The sequence below is a fragment of the Manacus vitellinus genome, unplaced genomic scaffold, assembly GCF_001715985.3.
Source record: "Manacus vitellinus isolate BGI_N305 unplaced genomic scaffold, ASM171598v3 scaffold_48_pilon, whole genome shotgun sequence".
In the NCBI taxonomy this organism is placed as follows: domain Eukaryota; kingdom Metazoa; phylum Chordata; class Aves; order Passeriformes; family Pipridae; genus Manacus; species Manacus vitellinus.
Window position 1 is genome coordinate 5,729,311 of NW_021940593.1, and position 14,527 is coordinate 5,743,837.

The 14,527-nt window shown below is 47.4% G+C and overlaps 1 protein-coding gene and 1 long non-coding RNA gene across 2 annotated transcripts in view; one reads left to right on the forward strand and one right to left on the reverse strand.

Annotated features, from left to right (window-relative positions):
• Window positions 1-2,377: 2,377 nt before the first annotated feature.
• Window positions 2,378-4,255, reverse strand: LOC108640927. Its single transcript, XR_001921597.3, has 3 exons — window positions 4,225-4,255; window positions 2,928-3,122; window positions 2,378-2,573 (listed from the first exon to the last, which is right to left on the reverse strand). It is a non-coding gene; the product is annotated as an uncharacterized LOC108640927 (long non-coding RNA).
• A 145-nt stretch (window positions 4,256-4,400) lies between these two features.
• MICU1 (mitochondrial calcium uptake 1) overlaps window positions 4,401-14,527 on the forward strand; it is an 86,114-nt gene continuing 75,987 nt past the window's right edge. Inside the window, exons 1-2 of the mRNA XM_029962579.1 lie at window positions 4,401-4,445; window positions 5,183-5,261. The gene's annotated coding sequence lies outside the window, so the exon portion shown is untranslated. The remainder of the gene's footprint in view (window positions 4,446-5,182; window positions 5,262-14,527) is intronic.

The window sequence follows — 14,527 nt, forward strand, 5'->3', positions numbered from 1 at the left end:
TATATATATATATGTATTGCAGAAAGAGAGATGCAGACATGCTGGGCCGGGCTGCCAGTGTAGACTTTGCAGCATCTGGGCTAAATAAGCCCAGCTTTTTCTTGAAAGGTGATGTACTTGGATTATTTTTCTTAGAAAAGACTTTTCCCTTTGGCCTGGGAGTTTTTATAATACTGCCGTCGGCTCCTTTATAATTCCTGGGAAGGAATCATCCGGAAGGGAAATGAGCCCATCGCTTTTAATATTGGAAGTAGCCCCAGAATTGCTCGTTAGGAAATGGGGCTTTAAAAAATATAAATGCACAAGCAGTTCCCATGTGCAGCAACACCATTGCAGTGGGGACTGAAACTGCTTCAAAGCAGCAGGGATCCTGTGCTATTGCTGTTTTTTGAAGTCGAGGAGCCTGGGTCCTTGCTGGGGAACAACTGGGACACACCTCCTGGCAGGTGAGGAGAGGAGGATGCTCAGGGAAGGAGAGTCAAGGGGAATTAATGGGGAAAAAACTCTGACAAGACTGGAGGTTGCCAAACACACGCAGGCTGAGAGACTCAAGCTGTTATCTGCCCCCCTCTGTTTGCCACGAAGAGTTTCTAAAAATACAGAGGGAAGCACGACCAGGTGATGGGGTGGCACAGATATGATTCACACACACACTATCACAGCACTCCAGTGCCCTCCTCCCTTCATCCCCAACTCCCTCTCTGCCTCCCCCAAGTCCTGAGGGGTTGTTCTCAGCTTCTCCCCAAGCCACATCATTTTGGAGCTCGTCCCTGAGCAATCCTTCACCTCAATCCTCATTTCTGGCTGGGTTTTCCTTCAAGGATGAGTTATCCCTTCCTTCTCTTTGTCAGTTGGGAAGACGTGGTTGAAGCATTGACTCTGCCTTCTGGAATGGTTTACCTGTGGTCTTTCCAACATCACACATTTGTCATTTCAGTGATTATTTGTTTTTCTTGGAAAATCCCACAGACTTTTTGCAGCAGCTGCTCTTTGCTTCACTGCTCAGACCGGATCAAGTCCTTGCTTTGTCCCTGCTTGTTGTATTTCCCTCTCATCCCATGCTGAAAATCGATGGCAGGAGGAAAAAGGCTTTAAAAGGAGGATTTTGAGCAGCACAGCCCCCTGCAATGACCCCGGGAGCACCCTCATGGGAAGGTGTTCCCACACAAAACTCGGCCAAGGAGCAGCCAAGGTCCCCAGGGACATCAGCCTCTCCCTGGGACAGCTTCCAGCATCCCCACACCATGGGATTAAAAGCCTCAAAATGGCAAAGCCAGGGTTAATGCAGCCCAGAGGGGCTGGAAAAGGCAGATTAGAAAGGCAGGAACCAGGGAGGGAGGAAGGAAGTCCCAGGCCCCAGGGAGGTTGGATAATGCAGGCCCAGAAGCGTTTTGGGGCAGAGCCTCCTCTTCTCACTACAAACTACCCAACCCAACGCTTTTTTTCAGCTGGGGGAGCAGAGGCACATTTAGGATGAGCCTGTGCTGGTTTTCCCATGGACATTTCCTACAGGGATTGGTGCTGGAAGCTCCCAGGGAGGACAAGGATGGACATGGTGAGCAGACCCTGGGCTACCAGAGCTGCCCCAACTGCTCTCCTATTCCCTACTCCTCCAGCCATTCATACTACATACTTAGATGTTTATTTCTCATCAAAGAGGAGCTGGAAGCTGAAGTCAATTTTAGGCAGAGTTTAAACATTCCTAGGGAGTATTGGGCAGAGGTGGGGGAAGACCAGCTGTGAGCAAAGGGTGAGGGTGGCAGAAAGGGCAAGAATTCATTAGCAGAGCCCTGCTGAGCACGTGGGCACTCATTACAACCCACAGAAATGGGAGCTAAATGTGAGCCCTGAGATCAATACCCTGTGCAATCAAACGAGCCGGCAGGGAACGGCTCCCCAAGGCGCAGGGAGCAAAAGGGGTGAGGGTATGGGCACCAAAATGAAACCCTACCATTTTAGGGTGAATAGTTACCCTGCTAGAAGCATCTTCCACTCTTGGAAAAGCTAAATAAAATAGTGTGTTTAACTAGTCTTTCTCCTGGTGCCTCTAATTACAGCTGGCTTAACATTGGAAAGCTGCTCCTGAGAAGAATTGATGGAGAAGAGCACACCAGTGTTGCCAGTTAATATTATTGCAGTGGGAAAGGCTGAAGTGGAAAGCTAAAGCTTCAAACCCCCATCAACCACCTCAACACTGGTGATGGAGACACAGATGCTGCCCTACTGCAAATAAAACACTGATTTAGGAGAAAGTGAGTCTGTGATGAGCCACAGGCAAAGCCGTCACTTTGGAAGACCTGCTCAAGCCTCAAAGTGCTTGGACTGAATAAGCCAGTTAGGAATTAAAAAAACCAACAAAAAAACCCAAACAAAAAAACCCCAAATGATTGTTTAGTCCACAGACTCATCACTTTCTTCCTGGATTTAGCCAGTTTTGTTCCTACAGATGTGCAGGGCTGTGATACAGCAAAATCCATCCCACAGAAATGGATGAACATCCAAAATCCGGCAGATGCATCAGGTATGGGTGGATGAGGAAATGCAGGAGGATTCCAGGTCCAAGTGCATCTTATCTGCTTTTATTTAGAGGAAAAGTTGATTCTATCAGGTTACTGCAGATAACAGCCCTGATATAGGGGGGCAGAGTCTACCTGATAAAGGAATGGTGCTGGCCATCTTCTGTAAGCTGAGCACTGCCAAGCTGCTCAGGGAGCAATAGGATATGAGGGGAGAAATGTCCCTGGACTGGGAGGATGGTGATCCCTGTCCCATCACAGGACTAGGACATAAACCCCAACTTACCCAAGCACACCAATGTTTGCTTGCTGCTTCTCCCATCCCTGTTTGGGATCTGGTGTCACCACCAGAGATGGCCAGACCCCGCTGCACCCCGACCCCCAGCGACCCCTCCAAACCTCTGGCATCACCTTAAGCTTCACCAAAAGGTTCATCCTAAAAATCCCTGCAGCACTCTCGCTGTGTGGGGGGCAGTGGCAGGATCCAGCAGCCTCCTGTGTTCCTCAAGAGCAATTGCTGTCCATTCATGCCTCCGGAAAATGTGTTTTTTAATGGGGGGTCATTAGAGCCTGCAGAGAGCCAACCTCAGAGGCATCTGGAAGCAACTAAAATTAAAATGCCTAAAATTAGCCTCCTCAGCAGTGCATCCTCCCTCTGATCTAGATGCCGAGGCGCACATGACCCAGGCATGCCTTTCTCACTTTCCCTTCCCGCTGCCATCCCATTCCCGAGGCATCAGGCACAGCCCCAGCCACTGACACACACGCCATACCCTGGAGAAGAGGGCATTCTCCCATGGAGGGTGGGATGGCCACATAGGCACAGTTGCCCAGGAACGTTATGTGGCTGCCCCATCTCTTGAAGTCAAGGCAGGGCTTGGATCCACTGTCCAGTGGAGGTGTCCCTGCCCATGGCAGGGGGTGGGACAAGACGCTCTTTAAGGTCCCTTCCAACCTCAAAACATTCTGTGATTTTATGTATATTTATATATATATATATAAAGTCCCTGAGACCCCATATACCACTCTTTCAGACCCTATACACAAGCCCTTCAGCCCCTCCCTACAGGACTCTTGGCCCCTATAGACAGGCTCTTATGGACCTATAAATATGCTCCTTATGTCCTTTACACAACCCTTGCAGGGCCTATAGATACTGGCCCCAGAGAGCCTATATACACCCTTTCAGAAGGTATATATACAGATTTTTCAGATCCTATATATAGATACATATCTATACAGAGATATATAGAGATATAGATAGATAGATACATACATAGATATATAGATATCTATATTGAGATATGGATAGATAGATAGATAGGTAGATAGATAGATAGAGGCCCCTGAGACCCTACATACACACCTTTCAGAACCTATATACATATATATATGGGTCCCTGAAATCCTACAGATAGACCTTTCAGAACATATCTATACATATCTATCTATCTATATATATATATGGGCCCATGAGACTCTATATACAGACTTTTCAGATCTGATATGTAGATATATAGATGTATAGATATATAGGTGTATAGATGTATAGATATATAGATACAGGCCCCTGACACCCTATATACAGACCTACAGACCCCACACATGTATATAAGCCCTGAGACCGCACAGCCGGCTCTTTCAGGCCCTACACCCAATCCCCTCAGCCCCCACGCACCGTAACGCTCCTCGCACGGCGCACACCAACCTTTCAGCCCTGCCCACGCCGGTCCCTCATTCCCCCCCCTCACACGGACCCCATAACACACCGTCCGGACCCGGTACGCCTCCAGCAGATGCCACGCCTATCGCGCTAACAGACCACGCCCTTCTCCCTCCGGGGGCCCCCGCCCACAACGCCTTGATCCCGCCCCTTTCGCGCGAGGCCCCGCCCCCGGAAGCGCGGCGCGCGGCGGAGCGCGGGCCGAGGTGCAGCGGGGACCGGACCGGACCGGGGATTCCCGGGGCTGAGAGGGGTCCCGGGCCTCGGGCGTGGGAAGTCCCCAGCCCCACTGCTGAGGCAGAGCTGCTGCCCCAGTAAACCAGGCCTTCCCGTGTCTTTGTTGCCGCGTTTCCGGCTCGCCATCCGGCCCTGCGTGCCTCTGCGTTTCGTCCCGCGGATGACCGCGGGTCTGCGCCCCGGGTGGGCTGCCCCCTATGATTCATCGCCGTTGTGTTCATAGCTAAAGCCCAAACCGCTTTGCCTTTACAGCCGCTCGTCAGAGCTGTGACTCCGCCGAAGGGCCCGGCCCGGCCGCGTTTGGTGTGCGGGAGAAGGGGAAGCCCCGGGGTGAATTTGGGTTTATGGGAGTGTAGGAACGATCCTTATCGCGGCGGGATTTCTGTGTTCTGTGTTTGCCTGCGGTTTAAGGAGCTGCTTGGGAAAGGTGGGGAATCCGAATGTATTGAGTGGGGTCTAGACAGGGGTGGGCAAGGTTTTTGGAGGCTTCTCCTCTCGAAGCACAAGCCAGCTCAGACTTGAGCTAAAGGCCTGGCTTGTCTTTAATTCCTTCAATCAGCTGTGGACCATCTTCCCCCTCCTGGCTTTATTTGGCTCAGGCTGAGATGCATTTCCCGAGGTCCATACGTGTGAACGCTGAAATGCAGAGGCAACTTGGGTGCAGCAAAAAGTTTTTATCTTTACCGTGTTTCTTTCTTGTTTTCAGACCACAGCCCTGCAAAGAAACAATTCTCTGTGTTCTCTGTGACCTCTTGACCCGCAAGCTGGGAGCAAACAAGCTACAGGTGAGGAAGGTGTTGCTGAGTGGTGGGGTGTGCAAGTCACAGCTGAGCCCTGCTCTCAGGTGCTTCTGACTTTGCTGCATTAGTCAGCTGGCTGATAGTTACCCTTAGCTATGCCCTGTGTGGAATTACTCTTGTCCTGAAGCTCTCTCAGGGTTTTCCCTAGAGGTGTAGGGGAGTGGTTTGCCTTTTTGCAGTGGGAAAAGTTGTGCTGACTTTCCTGGTGCAAGTGCAAGCTGTAGGAAGAGTCATCAGCGTGGAGCTGCCCGTCAGCCCAGCCTCAGCTGTGCCTCCTTCATAAAATATTCAGGAAAAAAAGTCACCAAAAAAGCTCCACTGCAACTTAATGTGTCGTGTTAATTTCTGTAAACTCAGTAAAAGTGGATTTGAACAAGGGAGGTATAAAAAAAAAAAAGAAAACAACAGACAAACAACCAAAACTAAGGAAAGATACTTAAACTGCGTGTGCTAGTCCATCTGGAGCAACAGAGCATTTAATAGCATCACACAGAGAGAGGGTTAGATGGGAAATGGGAAGGAATTGTTCCCTGGGAGGGTGGGGAGGCCCTGGCACAGGTTGCCCAGAGAAGCTGTGGCTGCCCCTGGATCCCTGGAAGTGTCCAAGGCCAGGGCTTGGAGCACCCTGGGCTAGTGGAAGGTAAGCTCATGTAATCCCTCTTTGTTCACTCGTGGAAGTGCCTTGTTCTCCCAATGACCCATTTTCTGTGGAAACTTTGGTGGTTTTCATTATGCTTCCGGGACTGAAGTTGAAATTCCATGCTCTGGAGGAAAGAGAATGATATGTTTTGCTTACATCATTGCTGCCTGCCTGCTGGGGAGCCTCTGGAGCTCCCTGTGTGTCATTATTCCCTGGGTCACTCCCCTGGGCAGGTTCCTCTCGTGCTTCCTGGGTAAGCTCAGAGCAGGGTTTCAGAGGAGAGAAGATCCAGTCGTCCTCAGGCAGTTCAACAGAACAAACTGCAGGACTTGCAAATCATTTGAAGTCTCAGCAAGGCTTTGAAGCAGTATCCCCCAGACATTCCATATTTCAGGTGATGTTTGAGGTGATATCAGCACATTTAGATCTAGAATGTGGAAACGCTCATTTTTGCATTTCTCGAGGAAAATAAGTTGTGTAGCAATCATATGAGGTTTGTTATAAGAACACATTGTTTCATGCTGTTCCACTTGCTGCAGTAACACTTGTTGAAATGAGCTGGGAGATGGAAATCCTTGTTTTATTCTTCCCAAGTTCCCATACCGGTGCACAGTATTTTAGCACAGCTCAGTGCAGTGGGGCTCAGGGTGCCTGTGTACAGCAATAAAAATAACTATTGGGGTGTTTATTCCAGGTGCTGTGTTGGGATATTGCAGGAGTGTCAGTGAAAAAGGATCTTGGTGTAGGTGTGGCTGTTGGGTGGGGTGATGTTGTTTAGGATAATTTAGTGGGAGACAGTCACCCAGGGTCCTTGAGTGTTGTACACCTTTGAGATTAATGTTACCTTTTTTTTTTTTAAACAGAATTGTTTTAAGAAAAGAGTGTTGCAAATAATGTGTCTTCCTCATAACCATGGAACCATGGAATGGTTTGGGTTGGAAGGGTCCCAGTCCCACCCCCTGCCATGGGCAGGGACACCTCCCACTAGCCCAGGTTGCTCCAAGCCCCGTCCAACCTGGCCTTGGACACTTCCAGGGATCCAGGGGCAGCCACAGCTTCTCTGGGCAACCTGGGCCAGGGCCTCCCCACCCTCACAGGGAAGAATTTCTTCCCAATCTCCCATCTATCCCTGCCCTCTGGCAGTGGGAAGCCATTCCCTGTGTCCTGTCTCTCCATCTCTCGTTCAGAGTTCCTCTCCTGCGTTTTCACAGGTGCTGGAAGGCTGAGGATGAGCCTTTCTCTTTAGGGTGATGTGTCTGACATTTCAAGTAAGAAATACAAGGTATTATAGTAGCAACTGAGTAGAGCCTGAGGCACTTTGTCTCCCTAAGCACATACCATCCAGAGCCTGTGGCAGCTTTGCCTCTTAGTTTTAGATTTCAGGTACTTTAAAAGAGGAAAAATCGACAGCTCATGCATTGTTTTTCTATAGAGTTATCTGAAAAGTCCTTGAGTAGTAAATTCTGGGTTGTGTTTGTCTGCTACCATGTCTGTAAATGCAGTGACCACTTTTTTTTCCCTAAAGAAACCTCCAGTGGAGTTTCCTTCCAGACTTAACCTGTGAGAGCAGCTTTTAACTGCAGTCCCACCACGGGAAGAGTTCCTCTGTGGATGTGGGGCAGGAGAAGGTGGGGGGGGACCAGAGCACTGATCCTTGTAAGTGGGAATTTTGAGCTGGGCCTGCACGAGGTGGGAACGTGCAGCTGGAGACAGGCCAGCTGCTTGTGCTGGCCTGAGCGTGTGGCCTGAAATGCTTTGCATAAACAGCCTTTGGCTCATGACTGGGTTTCCTTTCTGTCTCTTCAGCCTGTGACAACTTGTCACCCTTCCTCTGCCCCCCCCCAACAAAACAAATCAGTGCCTTCAAGTAAACTGGTTTTCACATTGTGTTTTTTGCATAGAAAAAAAGCTGACTTGTCTGGGGTGGGAGGGTTTTTCTGAGTCTTCAGGGTCTGTCAAGCTAAAATTCTTAGTTGTTTCTCTTACCTTCAGCTCTTTGAAGTGAAACCTGAGATCCTTGTGTAGACAACAAGAAAGAAGGTCATGGTTTGAGAGGGGCAGCTGACCTGTGCTTGAAACATGAGCCCTGTGAATCCGTGGGGCTCCATAATTTGTCGTGTCTGTGAGGCAGAGCTGCCCTGTTGACACAGACCCATCAGTGTGGGTTCTGTACCATGACTTTGCCAGCTGTGTTTTCATTAGCTTGATGTAAACTTTATCTCTCTGGCAGTTTTGCTTCAGGAGCTATGAGAGCAGTTGCATTTTTTGCCACTAAAATCTCAGCTCTGATACAGCACCCGAGGAGAGCTGTGTCTGCCTGCCCACCTTGGATGGAGCCCAGTGTTGCTGCTGGCTTTATCCTGCTGACACTGAGCTCCCCAGGTTGTGTCCTAAAAGCCCAGGGCACTAGCCAAGCTTATCCTTGTTCTTTTCCCCCCTCTGAAGTTCAAGCTAATCCAATAATGTGTTTCTGGAAAAGCAACTGCGGCGGCTCAGACTTGCTCTTCCTTTTTCTGGGGAGAAGCAGCTCTCTGCTCTTCTCCTGAATTCCCAAGCAACCACCATCTGGTAGATGAAACACAGGTGCTGTGGAATTTTTTGTTTGCTTCTGTAAGTTTTTTCATTTCCAGTTTCTTTGGATGTGTGCCACCAAAGACTGGCTCTTTGGGCAGGAGAGGTGTTTCCTACAGGAGGAAGTGCCGTGGCTGGGGTGGGTGATGCTTCTGTTTAAAGGGTCCTCTCTTGTCAGAGAGGACTCCAGACTTCACCATATCAAACTCTGAGATGATCTGCTGCCTGCTTACCTCCAAAAAGACATTTATCTCTTTCTTGTGTCTGCAGATAACTCAAACCTGCCAAATTGTCACCCTGACAGCCTAAAGAGGCTTTTGCTTTCTCCTCAGACCACTTAAATTTTTTTTTCTCCCAGAATTATTTTCTTGTGCAACATTAGGAATCAACACCAGGTTTTCTTTGGAGACAAGTAAGCCATAAACATTTCTCAGATCTAACTGCTCTGAGATATTTGTTGTTGCTTGTCAGGTACACACAGGTGGGTGACTGGTGGCTGGAAAAAAGTGCAGGAGCTTCAAGGAGAGTGCAAAAGTTAGGAATTCTCAGGAAAACCACGTCCCACGGGCACAGATTCTGCAAGGCAAGTTAAATCCCTCAGGTCATTAAGCAGATGTATTCCTGCTGGCTGGAACTTTCTGCAGGAAAGGGCAGCAGTGTTATGTTTTCTAGTTCTCTGACAAACCCTTGCTCCTCAAATCGGTGCAAAAATGCCTCTGCTCTGGTGCAGCTGCTCATGGGGCTAGTTTGCAAAGTCAGCTTGATTATTTGGGATAGTGACTGGAAAAAGAAAATTTCCCCTTGGACTGGCTAAGGTGGAAGTAGCCCATGAAACAGGGTCTTTACCCTTGATAGGGGTGAGAAGTTGTTTTGGTTGGTTTTTGTTTTTACAGCTCCACTAATTACCTCTGCCTTCTATAGAGATGCTGCTGTGGAGTCTGTCAGGGCTGGGGTTTCCTGTAATGTTTTCTAGGTAGAAAAGTCCAAGGAATACGCTGCATTTTGGGTGGAGGAAGGGAAAGGAAAGCTTTGACCAGGAAAAAGCAGCATTTGGCATTAATTTCTGCGGAAGTTTACAGCTGCCCCTGCAAAACCCACTCTGTCTGAAGCAGCAAGCAAATGCTTTACTGCAGGTGCTATTTCAGTGCTGCTGCAACAGATGGAACCTGTTTATTCTGTTGGGTGCACTTGTTTTTCATTTGTTTCTCAAAAGCTGCAGTTGGTGAAGGCTGCATCCATCCCCTCTCATGTCCTTTGGCCTCTCAGCTTGCAGGTTACATTTGGGGTTGCTCTTTGAGTTTGCCAGATGATGTTTCTTTGGCCAGTTTAGTTGGCACCAAAGCCTTTCCCCAGCATGTGAACACTCCTGTCTCCCTTTCAAGGGAAGACCAAGCCCAAGGTAGCTCCTGACCTACATTCTTATAAATAATCCAGTTGCAATTACTAATAATGCTTTATTAAAGCCAAATCAAAGAGCTTGTGTGTGTCTTCACAGCACATCTTTTCTACCTAGCACTGAAAATCAGCACAGTTATTTGGCACAATAAAGCAACCTGTGAGGTGAGGGATGTCCCTGATTGTCCCCAAGGGGCAGCTGAGCCATGGCTGGGTGTAGTTACAGAGCTGGGGAGTTGGGAATTGCGCATTTTCAGGGCTGAGGATTTTAGGAGGGGGTGAAACTTTACTGCAGTGATGGTTAAAAGGAAAGTGCCAGGCTCTGGCTTAGGTCCTGAGTTGACTGATGCTCCATAAGCTCCACATCAATTTGAATCATGCTCCGAAACAAATGTGGTTCCCCTCTCCAGCCAAATAATTGTGATCAAATATTGCCCCAGTCTCCTACCTGAGGAGAAATTGCTTTTGCTGCTGGATTTCATTTTCATTCCCCGAGCTGATTTAGGCTCCTTAGTAGGCTAATAACTTCAGTGATGGGAGTAATCCTTCAGCTGAAAATTGCACTGGGTGAGGTGAAAATTTGGAGGGGAAAAGAGCAGTAGTGGTTTGGTCTGTCCTGGAGATAGGGGAAGGGGTGGATTCAGAAGCCTCAGGAGCTGGAATCCACTTCCAGGCACCTTTTGTAGGAATTACTCTCTTATGAATTTCATGGGGTTGTGGAATCAAAATGGTTTGGCTTGAGAGGGACCTTAAAGACCACCTGGTTCCACCCCCTGCCATGGGCAGGGACACCTCCCACCATCCCACCTCCCACTATCCCAGGTTACTGCAAGCCCTTCCAGGGATGGGGCAGCCACAGCTTCCCTGGGAATTTCTCTTACTGGTACCAGTTTGTAAATGAAAAGTATGTAGAACTGGGGGGAGGAGAAGTAATAATTAGTAACATTAGTGGAGGCAGAGTTTTTTTTACTGTGGGGTTTTTTCCCCCTCCCTGGTTTATGTCTCTCAGATTATTTTAACTATGCCTAGTGTTAATGGTGAAATTTCTCTCCTGATTGCTTCACCCTTTCCCTTGCACCTTGACTTTTCCTTCCCTTTGGATTTGTTGTACTTTTCCCCCCCATTTTAATTCTTCCTTCTCAAAAATCCTGTTCAGAAGATGGAGACAGGAGAGCTGGGAGCTGCTCTCTTGAGTTGCTGGCTCTGTGCTTCAGGGCACCCCACACCTTCTGGAGCTGATATCTCTGGCATCAGGGAGCAGGCTGAGGGATAACTGACAGCCAGGGGCTGAGGTGGAAACAGGTGAGGAATTTTCCTACAGCATCTGCTGGGCCAGGATGCCTTGATGTGCTCTGGCAACGTCAAACTTTGCTTTTTAATAAACACACAGCTCTAGGAGGCTGTTGGAGTTCTTAGTGACTCCATCTCAGCCAGTCCCTGCAGGAGCTTTTTTGCCTCCTGAATGCAAATTTGGTTTTTTAGAAGTTCCTACTGCATAACAATATTTTTGATTTAAATTTACAATTGGCATTTCAATGTCACTGATGGCCGAGCTTACCATGTCCTGGTAAAACTGTTCAGATAAAAAGTGCCTCTGAACCCCTGTCTGATTAAAAATTAAACACCCATCAGCTTATTTAATTACTGTTCTCTCCCTCATGCTTGTGCTACCGAGGCCAGTTTCGACTTCAAAACACTGCTTTAAGTGTGTTTCATCTATTCTGGATCCCCAAAAAGGGCTGCAAAAGTTCAGTGCTGGGGGGGTACCCAAGTGTGGGAAGTCCCTTTTCCCTGGGCTGGGCTGCTTAGTGCTTCCAGTCTTGGGACCATCAGCTGATGAGGGGGCTGGAAAAACAGGAGCAAGTCTTTTTTTTTGTTTTTTCTATTCTTTTGATATATCTGAAAAAGGATGCAAGAGTTGGGATCTCTGCCAGTTCTTATCCACACTGAAAAAATCCAGGGCTGGACTGCTGATGCTCTGGACATGGCCAGAGGGGGAGAAGTGGAGAACCTGCCTCAAGTTTGCCAGGAGAGCAGGTTGGCAGACAGAGGATCACTGAGGAAATCAGATATCCCCTTCAAGCCAGAATGGGTGGAACTGTTGAAATAATTTTGCATTTCTTCTTTCCATGTGATCTGGATGGTCTCAGTTTGAATGGAGCCTGCCATGTCTTGGGTTGGGAGTGGTGTTTTCCCAGTGGGTTTGAGTCTGTCAGTTGACTCTTCTGCTTAAAAGAAAAATAACACCAATGTCTTGTGGCATAAATGAGAGCAGATGGGTCATTCTGTTCTGGAAAAAAGCCCCAGCTATTTCTTTTGTCCAATGATATTAAATTCAATCTCTGAAAGTAACTGTAGAGCTGTTCTGAGCAAGAACTTAAGATAAGGCCAGGCTTATATCTTGGAAACAAAACAGATTCCCTGTAGCAGCAGCACCAGAACATTGTGATCACTTTTAGGTTTGCTTATTTTCATTATTTTAGAGTTAAGTGGTTGGGTTTTTTTCCTCTGTGTTACTTTGTTGTATCCTGTAAAAATTAATCTTTTATCATGTTAAATCATGCAGGAATTGAGGTTGTTTCTTGTTGTAGGCTGTAATCACATCAGTCCATGGGAGTTTTGTGCTTTATCTCAGTTTTATCCCTTACTCTACTGCAGGTCATGGTGCTGAGGTTTTCATTGCTGCACTCAGGGCAAGATGCTTATTTTTGATCTTTCTGAAAGTGAGCACCAGCTTTCCTGAGTGATCTTGACTTAAATGCCTGGAGCTTTTAACCAAACATACCAAGTACCGTGGTGCTTTTGATTTTACAAAAAGAAAATTGGGAGGCTTTGTAAAAATTGCAGGTGGAAAGCAGGGAAAATGCAGCTTCCAAAGGTTTTTTTTATTATTATTATTATTGTTCTGAGATAAGGATGCTTTTTAATTTAGGGTTAATATGGGAACTGCCTCTTTCAGCTCTCTCAGGCCTTTGCTACCTTTTTTTTTGTTTGGGTGAACGTCCCAGCACAATCAAGGATGGAGATTGCCTTTGGACAAAGCAGATAATTCAGTGTTTCTTAAGGCTCAGGCAGAGTAAACATTTATTCAGTACTAAAGCCAACAATCTGAAATGTTGTAAAAATCTCTTCAAGCTCAAAAGTGAGCACTGTGGGGCTTGGTTTTCATTTTGGCTGATTAAATGGTGCTGGCAACACTCGCCTCATCCAATACATTTTAGGAATATAAAGCTGTAATTAGGATGGGGAACCCAAGTGAGGGCGGCAATAACTTCTTGGGGAAAGTAACAGATGCAGATTTTTCTCTGCATGTGTGACAGAAGTTCATCCCTGGAGGTGAAACAGGAACATCAGGTTTGCGCAGAGCGGAGATAAATTTAAATTTGAAATGAGAAATATTTTTCATAACAGTCTTCTGTTCTTGAGGGCTGGAGAAGACTGGAGAATAAACACCCTTAGCTGGCTGTGTTCCATTAAAATCTTAATTTTAAACCTATTTATTTAAAAAGAGTAAACAGAATGATAAGGCTGATCTTAAGAAGTGTACAGATGAATATCTATGGATATTGATATTCAGTGGATGCTGTTCAGGTGGATTTGCTGGGGGTACCAGAGTTTGTGGTGTTTGCCCATAAACCAGGGTGGGGACGGACAGACAGCCTGTGGCTTTGCAAAAGCAAATGGGAGCCAACAGAACTGATTTGATTTTTGTATCCAGTGGTTATTTGCTGGCTGGGAATGTGCAAGTAAAATGGCAGGAACAGGGAATAAAAGGGAAATATTGGGCTGCTGCTCCTCTTCTCTGTGTTTTTACTGGCCTTGGGAATTCCTTTACCATTCTGTTCCCAGTCTTAAGGCTGACCCCCACAGCTGGTAAAATTGAATTTGCCTCCGTTAGAAATAAACCCTTTATTCCACTAAAGGATGTGGCACATTTTCTTTCCAAAGGCATCGTTTACCCTCTTCTGAGCAACCAAAGTTGCTTTGCCTCCTGCAGCTGGTGTGTGCTGAGGTGACCTTTCTGTGGTTCTGATTTCCCCCTTGTAATTATGTTTAGATTTGTAGCTCTGGTTTCCCATTTGTCTCTGTTCCGGGATATGGATTGTACTTTACAAGTTTTGACACTTTGAAACTTGCCTTGTACTTACAGTTGAATATAAATGCTTTGCTCCAGGCAAGCTAAAAGAGTGATTCAAGAACAGTAGGGTTTTCTTAGGGAGATTTAAAACGCCTGGGTTGGGTTTTGCTTGGTAGGTTTGCTTGTTATTTGGCTTAATCTGCCTTTTAAAATCCAACTGTGACTTTCCCTCTGGCCAAATGGGGCTCTTCTCTGCTGTAGTTGCTTGTCAGGTCTACCTGCATCTTCCATGCCTTGGCACTAGAGAGAGAGACTGAAAATATTTCATGGCATCACGGAATGGTTTGGGTTGGAGGGACCTTATACTGATCCAGTTCCACCCCCTGCCATGGGCAGGGACACCTCCCACTGTCCCAGGTTACTCCAAGCCCCGTCCAACCTGGCCTTGGACACTCCAGGGATGGGGCAGCCACAGCCTCTGTGGGCAAGAGAGATTCCCTCTTGGTGACTGTGCTGGGGAAAGGCTGGGGAGGAGTCATTTGAATAATGCTGGTAAGTAGTGGGGAC